Below are 6,807 nucleotides of genomic sequence, written 5' to 3' on the forward strand. Positions count from 1 at the left end.
AATAATAATGCATTTAAACAAAAATAAAATAGATAAAATAAAAAAAATAATGACATAGGAGTCAAGGAGGGGTTTGAATTTCAACCTACAAAGCAACATTTGAACCAAGTAATAATGGAAGGACAAGCCGGTTGGTTGTTTTATGGATTAGTAAACCCATGTTTTGAACCAATCAATTTGAAAAAAGTGTAATAAGTTGCAAGTGAAAAAGAGGGGTAATCTGGGTATTTAAAAAGAGGAGGAGAAAAAGAGATGTAGAAATAAAAAAACATGAGAATATCAGAAGAAAAAAAAAAAAAGTAAAAAGTAGGGGAGTTTTAGTTAATATAGACCAAGTGTAGGGGAGTCATAGTAAATTTTCCTTAGATATATAATGATTAATTATCTTATCATATGTAAAATTTCAACCATCAATCACATACCTCATGTATGTTCATTCATGATTCTCGTAAAATTTAATTTGTTTGAACTGAAATTTGATATTTGAACAAAGGACTTTAGATTACACATGCACAAAATTGCAGTTTTATGTTCACCCATTGGAAGATTGTGTCGACATCCAACTAGGAAAACCAGGCCCTCTAATAATTAGTTGAATAATTAAAAACTTTAATTAGACACATATCAAATATTCTTTCCATGGGCCAATGTTAAAAGGAGTGGTATAAGAGATTATACAATTTTACACATTTTAGGCTAGGAGGCTGCTAAAAGCTTCCACGTGTTTCCACATCATTCTCTCCACTTGTTGCAAATTTTTAATCCCACATATAGTCCACTTCCACATGGTCAAAACAAGGATTTTTTTTTTTAAATTGAAATAAAAAAAAAAAAAAAAATCATGGATGTCATTGCCAAGTGGGATAGCCCAACTTGTACTAAAACTTCAAAGCTTAATTATTTAAGAGGCATTGAACACATGGTTAATACGGAAATATGTATATCATAAATGATTTACATATTACATTAACCTCAACTTTCCCAAGTTTTTTCTCTTTGTTCTTTGGAAGTGTATAGCACACCCCTCCCCCCATCCCATAGCTCCCCTCCCCAATTCCAGTCTGCAATAAAATCTTGTTTTACAATTTCAACAGTTTCGCTGTTATGTCAACATTGATATAAGATGTAGAAAATGTTGAGGTTGCTATATATTCTATTCTATATTCCGAAAGGCTGTTAAGAGGCTGAAGGTAGATCAAAGGAAGTTTTTTGAGACTATGGGTATTTTGATAAATTATTTATGGGAGAGGGATAGGTATGCTAGCATAGTATCTAGAAATTAGGTATGCTAGCGAATAGTGGCAGTCAGATGAAAGATAAAAGATCTCATCCGTTTGTAATTTTTGTTGTACAAAATTTGTTCAATACTGCCGCTCCATGGTCTTCCTTCCCCTTTTCCTCACCAGCTCCGACTTCGGCAGCAGCTGCACTCTCTTTTTTTTTTCTTTTTTTCTTTTTTGGTTTTTTCTGTTACTCCCTCTCTCCCCCGACCAGGTTGAGCTCAGTTCTCTTCTTCTTCTTCTTCTTCTTTTTTTCTGGTTTTTACTGTTCCTCTCTCTCTCCCCCCGACCAGGTTGAGCTCAGTTCTCTTCTTCTTCTTTTTCTGGTTTTTACTGTTCCTCTCTCTCTCCCCCTCCCTCTGAGCTTTCTTCGACCTCGGCAGCGGTTGCGGCTGCGGCAGATCCCCGTTCCTTTGGCCCTTTGGTGAGAGAAGCGAAAGAGAGAGAGAAAGAGCACCGAACAAGTCGGCAGTGGCAGCGTTCGGTGTGAGTTTTAGCACCAAACAGGCCCAGGTTGAGCTCAGTTCTCTTCTTCTTCTTCTTCTTTTTTCTGGTTTTTGTTGTTCCTCTCTCTCCCCCCTCCCTCTGAGCTTTCTTCTACCTCGGCAGTGGCTGCGGCAACGGCTATGGCTACTGTTGCGGCTGCGGTCCATCAACAGCGGCGGTGCCAACTACTTTGCTTTCTCCGGCTGGATCCGGTGAATGAATGATTTTTTTCGACGAGGAGAAAGAGAGAGAGAGAGAGAGTAAAGGTGTTGCAACCGTGCATTGAAAATTTGTTTATCTTCTCTCCATCCAACAGTTCAATTCATGTTGATCAAATCCTACGGTCAAAATGCCGCTAGCATTCCTAATTCCTAGGTATTACGCTAGCATACCTGTCCTTTTCCCATTATTTATACAGGAGTTTTCACTATATTTGTAGCGAGAGGTCTTTCTCTGTAAGCTATCTGAGAAGTGAGAGGACGAATGGCCCAATCTTGCCAAACAATGTAAGGTTACATTTGGCAACATTTCTGTTCTAGAAACGATGTTTCATGTCAAAAATAAAAATTTCAGTTTCTGTATCAAAATAATTTTTCGTTTTTTTTTTTTTTTTTTTTTTTTTTTTTTTTTTTTTTTTGGGAAAAACTGGAACAACGAACTTACCTTTAGTTGTTCCGAATTCTCGTTTTTTTTTTTTTTTTTTTGAAAAAAAAAAAAACGAAACACACCATAAATTCACTTAACGCTTTATTCCGTTTTTTCTTTCTGATAGAATGAAAAAACTTCAAAAACATATTTTTAGAACGTTATCAAATGCAGCATAAATCTTTGTGTTCATTTTATGATTATCTGTTCGTAATTTTTTTTTCTTCTGCATCATCTTAGGGTTTTATTTCTACAATTAAGTCATGAGATTGATAATCTATTTTCATTTCCAAGTTCCAATTAAGGAAAGCTTCTTGACTGGCAGAAGCCATTGTATAATTTCTTTAGAGAGGAATCAATATATACGTAGAAAGATCTATACATGGCAGAACTAAACATGTAAAGAAAGCTTTAAATGAAAAGGTGACCTTTTATTTTTTATTTTTTTGTTAAACTACATGGAAAGATATATCACAATTAACACTTTGGACTTGGATCTGAATCTGCGATAGTAACGTTTACATACTTTTAACCATATTTTTGGAAATTGAATTGAACCAGTTTATAAAACTTGTTAAACCAGAGGCCCAGATGAAACCTGAATCGGCTTAAAACCACTCAAAAGTGACCAAAGTGAACTAGACCATGTTGGACCAAAATCAGGTCGAACCATTGGAAAGATTCTTTGCCGGTTCAGTGCCTGGTCCAGTTATTGAAAGTTTTTTTTTTTTTGGGTAAACAGTTATAGAAAGATTTACATAATACAACTCTTAATTCCTTTTGTAAACCCAACCCCGACTGATGTTTAGCTGAGTTAACCCGGATCTTGTAGAGCCCAGCCCAAGTACCTCTTTGTTAAGATAGCTCATTTTATCTCCTGTTTAGGATCAAAGGTTCAATGCAGAGAAAGCAAGGAGTAAAGGTAGAACCTCTCCCATTTCTATGGCCAATGTGCCAAAAAGAAGAAAAAAAATTAATGGGGCCACCAAGTTGCAATAGAATAACCTTACCATTGCGCCAAGGTTTACGTGGCCTCTATAATTTATCAATCAGATCAATAAAATTAAATAATAGTTACAGGGTGAAACCTAACAAAGAAATAGATTAGGTGATAATCAATAATGGAATCAAATTAGATTACATCACTTTATGTAGATTGAGACATAAAAAGAGATACTTAAGATTACTTTTGCCATAGTTTTTAAAATCATTAGGCATCAACTTGCCAAAGGGATCTGTCTGACTTGATTCTAGTTTAATTAATTCCCATATAAGATGATTAGGAATTCGAATGTTGTAAGACATGGGATGTGACTAATGACATACTACTAATCTAGAGCTTTTCATCATCTTTTAGTATCTTTTCAGCAGATGAATACAACACAAGAAATCATAGCTTTAGCTCTCAAAAACCCACCGGTAAATCCTTTTCGGACGGTTTTTTTATGGATGAAAATTCACCACTAAATGTAGCACCACTATTGCTATGTGATGGTTTTTTGTTGTTGCCTATGCATGTATCTTTTAGCAGCGGCAGCCTCTGGTTCAAGGCTGGAATAGTTGGTTCTGCCTATCACCAGGCATTACCCATATCACAGCGAGTCCAACAGGAACTTCTGCTAGAAACAGCTAGCCTTGTGTCAAAAGAAGCCATAAATATAAAGTGCAAGGGGAACCCAGAACTTGCCCTGTGTCTCATCTGTAAAGAGTTAGGAACCAACATATAATGGGACAAAGACAACCCTTGAAGTCCAAGTAAGCCAAAAACCAACATGGGTAGGTTCCCAAGGATTTAGGATTCACATTAACATATGAATTAACAACTAAAGCTAAGAGGCATTTCTATACTACATTGGTTGGTTGGTTTTTTTTTTTTTTTTTTTTTTTTGGGGGGGGGGTTTGTGTTAAGGTGACAATGGGGCAATTTTGGCATTAAGGATAAAGTTACAATGCTAGAATGCTTTAATAGGATAACATTTTATGTATGGGTATGGTGGAATTTCAAAGGTAACCCAAGAAAGCGTTTGGTATAAAGAAGATAAGGAATAGGTGATTGGTGAAGTGACCCCATAAGTCTCTTAAAGGCCCACTGCCCTTATCTCCTCCAAGACCCAAAGTTGCTTTTCTTCATCCCTTTCCCACACTTTCCTCCGCTGTTTGCTCAAAAGAACATTTTCATAGCTCAATTGTTGATGTGTACAAACCCAAATCTTATATGATCCTATCCTTAGCTCCCTCTTTATGACCATGTAATTAAAACCAGTCTACAAAAGTAAATAGGATTACAGGGTTCTAGTTATGTAGGAGTGAACCTACTACAAGACCTCATCTTTTAGGGATTTTTTTTTTTTTTTTTTTTTTAAGCATTTGATGATTCAACACTAAGCTTTCCATTTTTTGGGTGAATAAATGATTCAATAGCAAAGGAAGGAAAAAAAAAGAGGGAGGGGGAAATACAAACAAGGTACAAAATGCCCAAGGGAAGAAGGAGGCCCAAAAAAAAAAAAGAGATGGATACAAGCCCTAAAGAGGGAACCAAAATAGGATACGAAATCCATACCAAAAGTAGGAAGCCATGAAGCCATGTCTCAAAATAAAACAATCCCTCCAACAGGGAAAGCGCCAAAGGAAAGACAAACAACTACCAAGTAGCCTCAAGACTACTTCTTTTTCTTCTTAAATTTCATTACTAAGTTTTACTAAGGAAAAGCTAATAAAAGCCTCTAATACTTATGTACTAAAAATATTGATCCCCTATTTGCCTTTTCTTTTCTTTTCTTTTTTGCTAAAAGATCATAATATATTCAAAACGAGAAAAAAAAATATACAGAGAAAATCCTGGAAAATCAACCTGATACAAGAAAAAAATCAAGACATTTCCCCACCTTCAACATGGCGGTCAGCAGGAAGAATGCCTAAATCCACAGCTAAAAACTCTAAAGAACAACGGAGCTAAACTTAAGAAAGTCTAAATCTTGGCCTGCCTTGCACATCCATCTCAAGATCTGGCTAGACCGATAGGGGCCATATCTCAACCGGATCTGAACTTTGAAGACAAGCTGCTGACTTGGTAAGGAAATCAGTCACAGAATTGGCTTCACGAAAACAATGAGAGATATTAGCATGGTTATTTAGTAAATGCCCATGTATATATAAATCATCACTAATTTCTACAGCTTAAGCAAATTACTACCATTAATCAGAGTAAGTGACTTTAGTTTTGGGATAGTAACCTAAATTAGTTAACAGACCTTAATTAATCCAGATATTCAAACTGGTTTACAGGTAAACCTAAAACTAAAGTGGAACTATTCAACTTAAACCTGTTTACATACACTAGAACTATCCCATATGGTTGAACCATATAAGCTACACATAATTAGTCTCCAGTCTTAGTTAAAGCAGCAAAGTCAAGACAAACAACTCAGTAGCTGATCCATTTGACTTGGGATCTAAGTACCTTTCTGGTAAGGATTTGATAACTATGCTCAATTTTTCTTGCCATGTTACCCTTCAGACATTCCATAATGCATGTTCTAAAGGCACTTCAAGGTTCAGACTCTTAAGTATGCTTTTGGATTCACAGGGGATCCTAGTGTAGTTACATAACTGGGATCTTGAATGGAACCCCCAACAGACCAACAACCTTGGAGTGGAAGGAACTATTGCTGTCAGTATAGACCCAAGTTAAGGAATGTTTGAGAGACCAAGATGTCCAAGATCTTGCCTTTAGCTTAATAAACTAAATTCTCTCTCTCTCTCTAGCAAGAAACAAAACCAAAAGAAAAAGAAACTCACCATGTTCCTGTTAGCTGGTCAATGGTCTATTTCCTTTCCTTTTTTTGATTCAAGTGGCTAGCTTGATGATGCAACGGAAAAGGTTGGATGGATAAGATAACATGTAGAAAAGAAAAGAGAGGCTTTTGCATGTGGGGTGTGTGGGAGTGTAATACCAAAAAGAGAGGCTTTTGCATGTGGGCTTTTGCAAATGATGTGTATGCTTTGGTTAAAGGTATTTCAAACAGAAGAAATACAGAAGGTGGAAAAATTGTCAAGTGCATGCATGGATGGTTGGTTACTATATATAATAGTGTAATAACCTGCTAAAGATATGCTTCTTTCCAGTATAATTTCTTACTTTTAGGAGATTGAAGGGGAGGAATTCCCTCAGTAGTGTTAGCTCCCTAATTCAATTCACCCTTACTTTATGGTTCAAGTGTTGGAGATTTCTGTAGTTGGAAGTATTAGGTCTTGATTTGTTAGTTTCTGTTTTGATGTTTCAATTCAGCTGGTCATGATTTGTCTGTAATTAGTCATCATATATATCACTTGCTTTTAGTGATTAGATTTACTTTTGAAGAAGAATAAGGCTTCCAGACTTGACTGGTTATAAGAT

This window comes from Macadamia integrifolia, chromosome 13 (genome assembly GCF_013358625.1).
Source record: "Macadamia integrifolia cultivar HAES 741 chromosome 13, SCU_Mint_v3, whole genome shotgun sequence".
NCBI lineage: Eukaryota > Viridiplantae > Streptophyta > Magnoliopsida > Proteales > Proteaceae > Macadamia > Macadamia integrifolia.